Below are 14,766 nucleotides of genomic sequence, written 5' to 3'. Positions count from 1 at the left end.
TCTGAAGAGAGACATCGCTGAGTATATTGCACTGTGTGATGTTTGTAGTAGAGTCAAGGCGGAACATCAGAAACCCGCAGGATTGTTGCAACCACTACCTGTACCAGAATGGAAGTGGGAGAATACTGGAATGGATTTTATCACCGGACTGCCAAAGACTAGATCAGGATATGATTCTATTTGGGTCGTAGTCGACCGTCTGACTAAAGTGGCTCACTTTATACCCGTGAAGACCACCTATACAAGTGCCAAGTTAGCTAAGATATACATGAGCAGAATCATTTGTTTGCATGGAGTGCCCAAGAGCATTGTGTCAGACAGAGGTACCCAGTTTACATCTCACTTTTGGCGTCAAATACATGAGTCTTTGGGAACTAGACTGGAGTTCAGCACAACGTTTCACCCGCAGACTGATGGACAGACTGAAAGAGTGAATCAAATCTTGGAAGATATGTTAAGAGCATGCGCATTGGACTATGGATCAAGTTGGGATGAAAATCTGCCTTATGCAGAGTTTTCATATAATAATAGCCACCAAGCTAGTATTGGTATGGCACCCTTTGAGGCATTGTATGGAAGGAAGTGCACCACCCCATTGCTATGGAGTGGCGTAGGAGAAAGAAGTCTGTTTGGCCCAGACCTAATCAAGGATGCCGAAGAGAAGGTCAGACTGATCAGAGATAGGTTGAAGATTGCCCAATCTAGACAGAAGAGCTACGCTGACTGAAAGCGTAGGGAAGTGACCTATGAGATAGGAGATAGAGCATACCTAAGAGTCTCACCCCTACGTGGTGTGAAAAGATTTGGAGTCAAGGGAAAGTTAGCACCCTGCTTTGTAGGACCATTCAAGATCCTGGCTCGCAAAGGTGAAGTAGCATATGAGTTGGAACTGCCAGAATCTCTAGCTGCAGTTCACAATGTGTTCCATGTAAGCCAACTGAAGAAGTGTCACCCAGAAATGGCGGAGACCTCGTTGAGAGATACAGTGCCACTTGAGGAAGTTCAGTTGGAGAGTGATCTCACATATGAAGAGAAGCTGATCAAGATACTAGAGACAGCAGAAAGAGTGACCCGTACAAAGACGATCAAATTTTGCAAGGTCCAGTGGAACCACCACACAGAGGAAGAAGCTACATGGGAACGAGAAGATGACCTCCGTGAAGATCACCCACACCTATTTGCTAGCCACTCCGATTCTCGAGGGCGAGAATCATCTTAAGGGGGGTAGGTTTGTAACATCCCAATTTTAAAAATTTCAAACTTCATGCATGGCATTCATAAGCATCATGACATCGTTGCATTTTAAGAGAAATTCAAAATTCATTTCAAACCCCGAACCCCAAAACGGCACTAATAGCCACTTAGGCGGGTATGCCAACTTTGGTTTAAAAAAAGTATTTTACTTTGTTTCAAAAATGGTTTCATAGTGAAGGCCTTCTCACAAGGTTTTCACCAATATCTTATTTGCATTTTTCCGATTTATTTTGGTGCCTCAAATGCTTTTTCAAATGAGAGAAAGAGATAAAAAAAAAAGAAAAAAAAAGAGAAAGTGGACGGCCGAACTGGGCCGACCCAGCGGCCCAGCCAGCTGCCAGGCCCTCCCCGCGCCCCCCTTCCTCTCCTTCTCCCCCTGGGCCGACCAGGCCACCACCGGCCCAGGCCAGCCCCCCCCGCACGCGCCGCCAGGAGACGTTCGTCTCCAACCGCTCGGCCGCCCCACGCACGCACGACGCGCAGGGACACAGCGCCGGCCACCACCTTCCCCACCTCGCCCACCTCCCCACACGCCTCCCCCTCTCAGTCCGAGACCGCCCTTTAATAGCCCCGCACGCCCTCTCTCCATTCCCCCTGCCCCCGAAACACCACGCCGCCAGGCCGCTCCGCAATTCCTCGCCGGAGAAGCCCGCCACCGCGCCGCATCCAGCCGCCCGTCGCCGCCGGCAGGGGCCGGGCTGAGCCCTGCCACCGCCCCCATCCGACGCGCGACGCCAAGCCGCCGCCCGTCCGCGCCTTGGCCGCCGCTGGGACCGCCGGGAACGCCGCCGGCGAGAGCCATCCGAGCCGCCGGCCAACTCCATTGACGCCGGCCACGTCAGCATCCACGTCGCCGCCACGTCCGCGCCACGTCGCTGCCCAGTCAGCGCCACGTGAGCATCCCTCGTTTCCTTTTATTTCTTTTCTCTTATTCTGTCAACAGATCTCAGCCGTATATGTTAGTTAGATCCAACGGCTTATAATGCTGATCCGCGCGAAGAGGTATCGACTAGTAGCAGAGCGCCACGTGTCCGAGACACACCCTAGTTCGCGTTTAGTCTCGGTTTTGATAGTCCGCGCTTTGTAAAACTCGTATCCAGAGATCCGTTTGTCCAAAAATCACAAACTTTATATCGTCGGAATCCTAAAAATATAAGGAACACTTTGGAACAATAAAATGTGGATTTACAGAAGTTTGAGATTCATTCATATTTACATGCCTAATCGGGGTACTTCACTCATAAAATGAGATGTACATACCCTATTCGAGTGATTCCTTTTGCATATGCTTGCAAATGGAACCCTCTGTCCAGTAGTACCAAAACCATCATTTGTCTACTGTACCAAAACACCTTTTTCAATTAATGGTAGTTGCCCTTCGCTAGTGCGACATAGATGGTTCACAATAATACAACCAACCATAAAACTTCATCATGGCATCATGCATGTAGTGACAACCAGAGAACATTAAATGGAGTGAAATTATGTAAGTCTCATATGCATCTCATGTCTATGGTTGTGCATTTGTGTTGTGCATTGTGTTTATCGTGCTATGTATGAATGCTTGTAGATTGCGACTCTGACAGCTGCAACCGTTGTGACTGCGAAGATTGCAACTCTTCCCTCTGAAAAAGGCAAGTGACACACACCAAAAGTCCCAGTTTTAAATTCTTGCACAGTAGTGTTTTTATAGTAGACATGTCTAGGGTTATGCTTTTTGCCTGCTATTAAATCCTAGTAGTTTAGCTACACCACTCCTAGACTCCCTTAGCCGCCATTAAATTTAGTTGTTACCTGCTACGCCATGGAAAAGGTTTTCATAGAGGTTAAGGAAAAACAACTAAGTTTAATGAATTACCTGGGTGAATGGTGGAGTTATGGAGAGGGTGGGCATGTCGGGGGCAAGACCCTGGTGCTAGTGCACACTTGCGGAAAGTCACCCAGGCTTGAAGAGATTGTAGACAAACCTTGTTCATTAGCTTTTCGTACAACCACATGCTACTATGGCTCTGGCTTGACAAAGTATGTTGTATGAACCCGGATCCTAGGGGCCAGGTGGTGGTAGAGGGATACTGTAGGTGTAACGTGGCCCTTAGGGAATGGTTCGGGTGATTGCACACAGAAGGTCTCGGCCACGGTCTGCACCTGTCCTTTGAGCAAAATGTGCATCGAGGTAGAAGGATTGACCTGGCCATGTGGGTAAAGGTGTACAACCTATCGAGAGTGTAAAATCTAAGTACTTAGCCGTGTCCCCGGTTATGGACAACTTGAGCGAACTGACAAGTCCTTGTTCGAAGATCTCCTCATCCCAATTTCTTAAATAAAATTTGATGGGTGAACAAGGGTAGGAAGGTACATTGGGGCTTTACCAATGTTACTGTTAATTGGTACATTGGGGATTTACCAACGTTACTGTTAATTAGATTGAAAGAAAATGTTTTGATAAATGATAGGGAAAAATTGGCTTTAAGCAAAAAGAACCTGAGCTCTACCTGCCAGATGTGCACGTAAGTGTAGGATGCCTTTTGAGTCCACAAAAGTGTCCTTGCCAATACAATTCCAAATGTATTGATTCCTTCGGGCTGCAACGTTTGATGTTGCAGGTATCCCTAGCTGCTGAAGAAGATGTTAGGATCACGAGTCTTTGCCCAACATGTCTGCCTGTGGCATCCGTGAAGGAAGGGGACTCCATGCTATTTGCTTTCCGCTTGATGTTGAACTCTGATTTATGTTTATGCTAGCCCTTGAGCTATGCAAGTTGTATCGAACTATTTTATTTCCGCTGGATCTTAGGTTGTAATGAAGACCTTTGCTACTTGGTATTTCATCTTAAACTGTGTGTGCTAGCAGTTCGATCCAGGGACTAGCACTAATGCACAGGGACTTGCACTTTTTAAAGTGAGGTCACTACACCGGAACAGAGACTCCTGTCCCCCAGATCTTGGCTTCGCGATGGCGGTGGCTCTGGAAGGTTTCTCGTACCGTGGCTTTTCCCGTCTCGAAGATTTAGGTCAGGGAGCTTTAAATAGGCGAAGAGGCGGAGTCGGAAGGGTTACGGGGGCGCCACACAATAGGGTGGCGCGCCCCCCTCCTGGGCCGCGCCGCCCACACGTGTGGTGGCCCTGTGGCTCTCCTCTGGCCCCCCTCGGGTGTTCTGGAAGCTCCGTGGAATTATAAGATGCTGGGCGTTGATTTCGTCCAATTCCGAGAATATTTCCTTACTAGGATTTCTGAAACCAAAAACAGCAGATAACAGGAACTGGCACTTCGGCATCTCGTCAATAGGTTAGTTCCGGAAAACGCATCAAAACGATATAAAGTGTGAACAAAACATGTAGGTATTGTCATAAAACTAGCATGGAACATAAGAAATTATAGATACGTTTGAGATGTATCACTTCCTCCGATAAAGAGACAGAATCTGATGCTTCCGAATCAGTGCAGTCTCTCTCTTCCGCTGCTTCCCCAAGGAACAAGAGAAAGAGGGGTGAAGTCGAAGATTACGGCACCTCCAAACCCGGCGGATCACCTGCCGAGAAAGCTTCTCACAAGGAAGAGGGTGCCTTCTGTCCTTATGAAGATGCCATCATTAGCTCGTAAGCTAACCTGCCTCATTTTTCTTTTTATATATTGCTTGTAAATATTCTCATGTTATCTTTGCGGATAGTGGCGAAGAAGAAGAAGAACCACCCGCCAATGTGACTGCTCCAACGAGCACGTCGCAAACTTCAGTTCTTTCGGAAGCTCGCCGTGCAACGGAGGAAACCTCATCTCCTCCTCATCAAGACTTGGAAATGTCGACTCCTTTCGCCAGCCCCCGAGCCTCCTCGCCAAAAAGAGCGAGGATTGAACTAGGCGAGTAACATGACTTGGCCGGGAGCTCGACGACCACTCCCTTGGATGATGTAAGAACCCTTACAACTATTTTGTATTGTTTGTCGAGTTTTTCCGCTATGTACCTTTCTATCGTCTTTCTTTCTACAGCCTCTGATGAAACACTTCATCAGTCTCGGTACTCAATTTATTGGGTACCGTGATACTGTCGAAAGTTTGAAAGGTACACCGTCATGTGGATAAGATATCTTATTTTTCATCGAGTAGACTATATTGCAATCTTTATCTTAACTCTCCTGCCTCGTTTCCTTCCGCTAGAGGCTCCCGACAAAGCTAACAAACGTGTTGATGATCTCGCCATCAAGCTTGAGCAAAGCGAAAAGGCTCGCGAGAAGGCCAAAGAACACGTTGCCTCTGTTGGAGACCTTCAAAAAAGGCTTCATCATGCTGAGACTTCTTTGAGCGAAAAAACGACTCTTCAAATTGCGCGTGAAGAGGCCATCATACGCCGCCTGGAGTCGCAAAATCAGCGTTTTGTCAGTAAGTTCTTTTGATCGTTGTTCTCGAGCTTCTTCTAAGATTGGCTCTCCACATATTGTTTTGATGAACCCGAATTTTGTTTCAGCAGGAAAAATTGGTGATGATTTTGCCCTCCAGGAAGCTGAGGACGATCGTCTTCTCGACGCCCTCTCCATCCTTGAACTTCATGGGCATCTGGTGCGCAGCAGTATTATCGATACGCGGACCGCTTTCACGCGCCTCTTCCCCTACTTCTTTCCCAAGCAAACACAACCAACTACCTTCTCTGAGCTTGCTAAGCGCTTCCTTCCCAAAGAAGATCTTGGCTTGACTTTTCGACAGGAGAGCTTGAAGGTTGGGGTCGAAGGTACCATAGCGCTGATTGCCGAGAGCCAGCAAACTGTCGACTGGGTAAAGACTGGCGACACAGGGAAGGTCAACAAGGAGAAGTGGAAATCCTTGGTGAAAGCTGCCAAGCCACACTCTAAGAAGATCCTCGCCTTCCTAGGACACAAACCAGCTGCTTCCTCCAGTTCCGCCAAACCGGAGGTCAAGTAGACCAACTTATTTCTCCGTTCTTTTGCTCTCTTTTGGTAGTTGTCGATATCTTTGTGATGGACGACTATTTTGATCGACTCGCTAGGAGTTGGCCTTTGTAATGGACCTCTACTTTTGTAAATATCCTAACTTATCAATGAAAAGGAATGAGCCATTGTGTGGTAATTGATGTCGACTTTTTCTTTCTTCCAGTTGGTGTTTGATAATTATTCTAAGACTGCTGGACCATCACCTGCTTCCCCTGCTACGTCCCGCTCTAAACGGATAGCTGACGACGTTTTCTTGGATGATCCTTCATGCGTTAACTCTGAACTCCTGGAATTATCTAAACTTCGGCAACAACTCCAGGCTATGAAGAAACAATCCCTTACTGTCATGGATCAATCCCACAAATCTTCCGAACGGGAGAAGATAGCCCTTCAACAGGCTCAAGAAGCCTTAAAATTAAAAGATTCAGCGGTTTCCGAAGCTTTACAAGCTACTTCCCGAGAGAAGTATATGCTTGAGCTGCTGAATGACGCAAGCCTGGATATGGCAGGTAAGTTTCACCCCTTCTATTCTTCTATATTGCTATCCATAACCACTTTTTACAGGACTGACTGTATCCGTTCACATGGTTAGGCTCTTTTTAGATGTTGCTGCCGAAGATCGACGTGTTGAAGCGAGATCTGAGGTTCTCATTTGAGTTGCTCTTCAGAACAATGACAACTTTTGGGCTACTCCGGATCGAACTCGCCAAATTGTGCGGTTTCAAGATCGTGCTGGTCAGGTCCGTGAATATCTCGACTTATGCACGAAGGCCCTGGCTCTTGTTTATAATGCCATGTTTCCTCGGAACGCTCAGCCAAAAACTCTCCCTGACTTGATGGAAAAATTCAAAAGTGTTCATCGAATCCATGGCTTTGTAAAGGCCCAACTGATGGCTGGTGCTCGATTTTCCATGATCATGCTGCAGATCTGCTACCCGAAGTTAGACATGTCCAACATTGTCGACCTTTATCATGCTGGATTGAGGAAACGAAGGAGGAACATCGATAATATTAATGACGAGGTGACTCCTGTCGCTGAAAAGATGATTGAAGATCTTCTTCGGATGGATGCTGCTTATTTTACTGATGGCCATTACGTCGATGCCATGGGTGCTCCTGGAGAGAATGAAAGGGTAAACATAGATGACCTTATAGGAGATGACTGAAGTTTTTCCTTCTGCCGAGTTTTCTTGTAATGAAGAAATATCTTGTATATTGCAAGAAGTATGTATATTGCGAGAACTATATTTATTTTTTCTTGCTCTAGCCCCCGAGTGTTTCAATAGGCGTATGTATATTTATTACTTGCGTGGTGTTGTAACCAAGGGAAATAATTTGTGTTTCATTATTGTAAAGATCGAGTCTATTTTGTTGATTTTTTGAATTGCAAGCCCTCGAGCCTGTCGAAGAAAAAGATGTATATCACCAATATCTTTACTATATTGCAGCACCGCGAGCCCTCAGGCGACCTATGCCGTTTGTTGTGAACGACATCTTCTCCATCTGCCCAGCGATTCGCTATTTCCATGAGTGCTGCTATTGTTTTTGGATTAGTCCTTCCCAAATACTCGACTAAGTCCTTTCTTCGGATCCCAGCAACAAACGCGTCTATCGCACTTTCGTCAGATATGTTCTCTGCCGAATTTTTGATAATGTTCCACCTCTGGATGTACGTCCTCATTGACTCATCATACTTCTGTTTGCAGGCCCGTAGCTGCTCTATTGACACATGTTTCTTGCATGTAGATAAGAATTTTTTCACGAACATGTCCTCGAAAGTTTCCCAACTGTCGATAGACCGAGGTGGTAACTTTTTTATCCATGATCGCGCTGCTCCACTTAGGTGCACCTGGATGCTCTGCATGGCAGTTGCTTTGGTTCCTCCCGTTAATTTTACTGTCTCCAGATAATCGACTAGCCAATCCTCGGGATCTTGCAGGCCATCGAACTTCTTGTAGTTGTCGGGCAACTTGAAACCAGATGGGACCCGCGTTTTGCGAACTCGTCGAGTGAAACAAGGGAGTCCGCACATCTCCTCCTCATCGACCTCTGGTGAATGCCAACGTTCTCTCCTTTCTTGTCGCACCCTGTCGACCCGCGCATCTGTCGATGTATCTCTTGCTGCGCTCGTTCTTGGCGGGTCCTGTACTACCACTGTGGGTCGTGGACTATTTTGCCTTGGGGCACTTTCGGGAGGTGTACTTGTGCTTGCGAACGCTGTTCCCATGACTCCAACTCCTGCCATAGCCATGTTGTACAATGCTTCTCTTGGATCTCCGGGAGGTGGCCTATTTGCCAGTATAAAGGACCGAGTCGCTATATATCCGGCCAGCTTCCGGTGTTTTGGGAATAATGTTTCCCCTTGTATCTATTGACATAAAGGACATATCGAGATTTTGGATCAGATTTTCCCTCTCGCCTTCGGGTACGTTCTGCAGCCTAGATCTTCCCCTATTACGGGCTGCTCTGTGATTAGATTCCGAAGTTCCTGAATGTCGGCTGAGCTCTGCCCTTCTTCGGCTTGACGCGGAAGCTGTGGCTCTCCTCCTATCAAGCTCGGCTTTCTATTTTTCGAGTTCTCGTCTAGCACGGGCGAGTTTATATTGGTACGCTTGCAACTCTTCAGCTGTGGCAGTCGTAGTCATCGGCTCTGTGCCATCCATGGCTTTTGCAGCTCTGTTCCAAGCCGCTTGCAGAAGTTGCACCATCTGTCTCGTTGCAGGCCCAACATACTTGGTGCCTAAACCTCGCATAAGATCAGCGGGATCGATGTATGGATTTCCCAAATCATCGAAAGCCTCTGATGTCTCCTCCTGTGGGTGACTTGTTTCTCCAATTACATAGACTTGATGATATTTTGGAGTTTGACTTTTGTCGGGGTTGGTGACACCGTCGCATAGATCGACAAAGACCTCCCGAACAGAAGTAGATTTGTCGATGAAGTCGAAGCTGTCGACGCTGTCTGAGTCGCTGCTTATATTGGAGTCCACAGACGACCCGAAGGACATGCTACCGAAGATCTTGACGAGTTTTCCGCTGGTCGCGGACTTTACAAAGCGTGGCGGTGAAATCTCCTCGACACCCATCTTGAACGATGACGACGATTCCGAGAAATCGGAGTCGGCCGCCGACGATCCCGACGAAACCGGCATCTCGAGACGATGCGATCCCTCTTTTCCAATGCGGAAGTGGAACCTTTCGAATGTCATCTCCATAGGCTCCTCCAGATACGCATATGCATCCACACGGGAGGGCGGGTGAGGAACAAAATCGACTAGACCAGTTTCGATCTATTTACCTCTGTCCATCGTGTTGCTTGCCACCGAAGATGTCGACGATGTTGAACGTGCCATCGAGATCAGCTCGTTGTCGCCTCTAATTCCCACAGACGGCGCCAATTGACAAGGTATCGACTTGTCAATGCCTACGGATTGTAGACTAGGGTTTTCAGGGAAGTAGAGGGCAAGTAGATCTCGAGGGTTCAGCCGGAAAAGCACTCGACTGCTAGAAAACTAGGGTTGTGTTGACAATGAATCGATCCCCTCTTTCTCCCTCGACTCCCCCTTATATAGGAGGCGGAGCCGAGGATTTCGTGATGTACAAGTTACAAAGACCGGGAGACTCTTTGAGTTCGTCCCGTAATAGTTACAAGTCATTATTCCTAATACAACTCTATCTTTCCAAACCATCGCTTAACTGGGCTTCCAGGCTTCATAAACTTTGGGTCATGGGCCTCCACTAAACCCCGGGTACCATCTTCGGCAGGCCCATTGGGGATGCCTATGTCAGCCGGCATAACATCACCAGCGGGAAGGGGCACTTCGGCTAAGCCACTCGAGGCAACCGATAGCAACACCAAGGACCTGAGCCCCTCAACCAACATGGTAGGGTCAGAGCAGCCCATCGGGAGGGCAAGAACCCGTTGGAGGAGCAGCCTCCATCACAGACCAAGGACACGTCCCATTGTCTCCACACCCATGGGTAGTAGAAGTCGCGGCAGGGTCACACCGGGGTAGCACAAGAGATGAGCTTCTGCAAGCCGGAGGCGTCATCGGGGCCAATTCCTCCTCATCAAAATCATCGTCCTCGGGGGTGATACGTCTCTAACGTATCGATAATTTCTTATGTTCCATGCCACATTATTGATGTTATCTACATGTTTTATGCACACTTTATGTTATATTCGTGCATTTTCTGGAACTAACCTATTAACAAGATGCCGAAGTGCCAGTTGCTGTTTTCTGCTGTTTTTGGTTTCAGAAATCCTAGTAAGGAAATATTCTCGGAATTGGACGAAATCAACGCCCAGGGGCCTATTTTGCCACGAAGCTTCCAGAAGTCCGAAGACGAAACAAAGTGGGGCCACAGGGTGCCCAAACCCTAGGGCGGCACGGCCCCCCCTTGGCCGCGCCGGCCTGTGGTGTGGGGCCCTCATGCCCCCTCCTGACTTGCCCTTCCGCCTACTTAAAGCCTCCGTGACGAAACCCCCAGTACCGAGAGCCACGATACGGAAAACCTTCCAGAGACGCCGCCAACACCGATCCCATCTCGGGGGATCCAGGAGATCGCCTCCGGCACCCTGCCGGAGAGGGGAATCATCTCCCGGAGGACTCTACGCCGCCATGGTCGCCTCCGGTGTGATGTGTGAGTAGTCTACCCCTGGACTATGGGTCCATAGCAGTAGCTAGATGGTTGTCTTCTCCCCATTGTGCTATCATTGTCGGATCTTGTGAGCTGCCTAACATGATCAAGATCATCTATCTGTAATTCTATATGTTGCGTTTGTTGGGATCCGATGAATAGAGAATACTTGTTATGTTGATTATCAAAGTTATATCTATGTGTTGTTTATGATCTTGCATGCTCTCCGTTACTAGTAGATGCTCTGGCCAAGTAGATGCTTGTAACTCCAAGAGGGAGTATTTATGCTCGATAGTGGGTTCATGCCTGCATTGACACCTGGGACAAGGATGAGAAAGTTCTAAGGTTGTGTTGTGATGTTGCCACTAGGGATAAAACATTGATGCTATGTCTAAGGATGTAGTTGTTGATTACATTACGCACCATACTTAATGCAATTGTCTGTTGCTTTGCAACTTAATCTTGGAGGGGTTCGGATGATAACCTGAAGGTGGACTTTTTAGGCATAGATGCAGTTGGATGGCGGTCTATGTACTTTGTCGTAATGCCCAATTAAATCTCACTATACTCATCATGATATGTATGTGCATGGTCATGCCCTCTTTATTTGTCAATTGCCCAACTGTAATTTGTTCACCCAACATGCTGTTTGTCTTATGGGAGAGACACCTCTAGTGAACTGTGGACCCCGGTCCAATTCTCTTTACTGAAATACAATCTACTGCAATACTTGTTTTACTGTTTTCTGCAAACAATCATCTTCCACACAATACGGTTAATCCTTTGTTACAGCAAGCCGGTGAGATTGACAACCTCACTGTTTCGTTGGGGCAAAGTACTTTGGTTGTGTTGTGCAGGTTCCACGTTGGCGCTGGAATCCCTGGTGTTGCGCCGCACTACATCCCGCCGCCATCAACCTTCAACGTGCTTCTTGGCTCCTCCTGGTTCGATAAACCTTGGTTTCTTTCTGAGGGAAAACTTGTTGCCGTGCGCATCATAGCTTCCTCTTGGGGTTCCCAACGAACGTGTGAGTTACACGCCATCAAGCTCTTTTTCTGGCGCCGTTGCCGGGGAGATCAAGACACGCTGCAAGGGGAGTCTCCACTTCTCAATCTCTTTACTTTGTTTTTGTCTTGCTTAGTTTTATTTACTACTTTGTTTGCTGCACTAAATCAAAATACAAAAAATTAGTTGCTAGTTTTACTTTATTTGCTATCTTGTTTGCTATATCAAAAACACAAAAAAATTAGTTACTTGCATTTACTTTATCTAGTTTGTTTTATTTACTGTTGCTAAAATGGCCAACCCTGAAAATACTAAGTTGTGTGACTTCACAACCACAAATAATAATGATTTCTTATGCACACCTATTGCTCCACCTGCTACTACATCAGAATTCTTTGAAATTAAACCTGCTTTACTGAATCTTGTTATGCGAGAGCAATTTTCTGGTATTAGTTCTGATGATGCTGCTGCCCATCTTAATAATTTTGTTGAACTATGTGAAATGCAAAAATATAAAGATGTAGATGGTGATATTATTAAATTAAAATTGTTCCCTTTCTCATTAAGAGGAAGAGCTAAAGATTGGTTGCTATCTCTGCCTAAGAATAGTATTGATTCATGGACTAAATGCAAGGATGCTTTTATTGGTAGATATTATCCCCCTGCTAAAATTATATCTTTGAGGAGTAGCATAATGAATTTTAAACAATTAGATACTGAACATGTTGCTCAAGCTTGGGAAAGAATGAAATCTCTGGTTAAAAATTGCCCAACCCATGGACTGACTACTTGGATGATCATCCAAACCTTCTATGCAGGACTAAATTTTTCTTCATGGAATTTATTGGATTCAGCTGCTGGAGGTACCTTTATGTCCATCACTCTTGGTGAAGCAACAAAGCTTCTTGATAATATGATGATCAACTACTCTGAATGGCACACGGAAAGAGCTCCACAAGGTAAGAAGGTAAATTCTGTAGAAGAAACCTCTTCCTTGAGTGATAAGATTGATGCTATTATGTCTATGCTTGTGAATGATAGGACTAATATTGATCCTAATAATGTTCCGTTAGCTTCATTGGTTGCCCAAGAAGAACATGTTGATGTAAACTTCATTAAAAATAATAATTTCAACAACAATGCTTACCGGAACAATTCTAGTAACAACTATAGGCCATATCCTTATAATAATGGCAACGGCTATGGTAATTCTTATGGGAATTCTTACAACAATAATAGGAATTCACCCCCTGGACTTGAAGCCATGCTTAAAGAATTTATTAGTACACAAACTGCTTTTACCAAATCTGTTGAAGAAAAGCTTGGGAAAATTGATATACTTGCTTCTAAAGTCGATAGTCTTGCTGCTGATGTTGATCTTTTGAAATCGAAAGTTATGCCTAGTAGGATATTGAAAATAAAATTGTTACTACAACAAATGCCATCCAAGTTAGAATTAATGAGAATATAAGATTAATGGCTGAACTGCGTGCTAGGTGGGATAGAGAAGAAAATGAAAAACTAGCTAAAGAGAAGAATGTAGCTAAAGTTTGGACTATTACCACCACTAGTAATGCTAGTGCTACACATGTTGCTGCACCTCCTACTATTAATAATAAAAGAATTGGTGTTAGCAGTGTTTCCACTTCTAATGCAAAGCGAGAAACCGCTCAAATCGCTAAACCGCTGAAATTGCTTGTGATAAAACTGCTGAAATTTTTTCCAACATTGGGGATGATGATCCCATTGCTTTAGATTATAATGGTTTGAATTTTGATGATTGCCACATCTCTGAAGTTATAAAGTTCTTGCAAAAACTTGCTAAAAGTCCTAATGCTAGTGCTATAAATTTGGCTTTCACGCAACATATTACAAATGCTCTCATAAAAGCTAGAGAAGAGAAACTAGAGCGCGAAGCCTCTATTCCTAGAAAGCTAGAGGATGGTTGGGAGCCCATCATTAAGATGAAGATTAAAGATTTTGATTGTAATGCTTTATGTGATCTTGGTGCAAGTATTTCTGTTATGCCTAAGAAAATTTATAATATGCTTGGCTTGCCACCGCTGAAAAATTGTTATTTGGATGTTAATCTTGCTGATCATTCTACAAAGAAACCTTTGGGGAAAGTTGATAATGTTCGCATTACCATTAACAATAACCTTGTCCCCGTTGATTTTGTTATCTTGGATATTGAATGCAATGCATCTTGTCCCATTATATTGGGAAGACCTTTTCTCCGAACTGTTGGTGCTATTATTGATATGAAGGAAGGTAATATAAAATATCAATTTCCTCTCAAGAAAGGTATGGAACACTTCCCTAGAAAGAGAATGAAGGTACCTTTTGATTCTATTATGAGAACAAATTATGATGTTGACACTTCGTCTCTTGATAATACTTGATACACACTTTCTGCGCCTAGCTGAAAGGCGTTAAAGAAAAGCGCTTATGGGAGACAACCCATGTTTTTACCTACAGTACTTTGTTTTTATTTTGTGTCTTGGAAGTTGTTTACTACTGTAGCAACCTCTCCTTATCTTAGTTTAGTGTTTTATTGTGCCAAGTTAAGCCGTTGATAGAAAAGTTCATACTAGATTTGGATTACTGCGCAGAAACAGATTTCTTTGCTGTCACGAATCTGGCTGTTTTCCCCTGTAGGTAACTCAGAAAATTATGCCAATTTACGTGAGTGATCCTCAGATATGTACGCAACTTTCATTCAATTTGAGCATTTTCATTTGAGCAAGTCTGGTGCCATTTTAAAATTCGTCAATACGAACTGTTCTGTTTTGACAGATTCTGCCTTTTATTTCGCATTGCCTCTTTTGCTATGTTGGATGAATTTCTTTGATCCATTAATGTCCAGTAGCATTATGCAATGTCCAAAAGTGTTAAGAATGATTGTGTCACCTCTGAATATGTTAAT

This window comes from Lolium perenne, chromosome 3 (genome assembly GCF_019359855.2).
Source record: "Lolium perenne isolate Kyuss_39 chromosome 3, Kyuss_2.0, whole genome shotgun sequence".
Lineage (NCBI taxonomy): Eukaryota > Viridiplantae > Streptophyta > Magnoliopsida > Poales > Poaceae > Lolium > Lolium perenne.
This window is presented reverse-complemented; position numbering follows the sequence as displayed.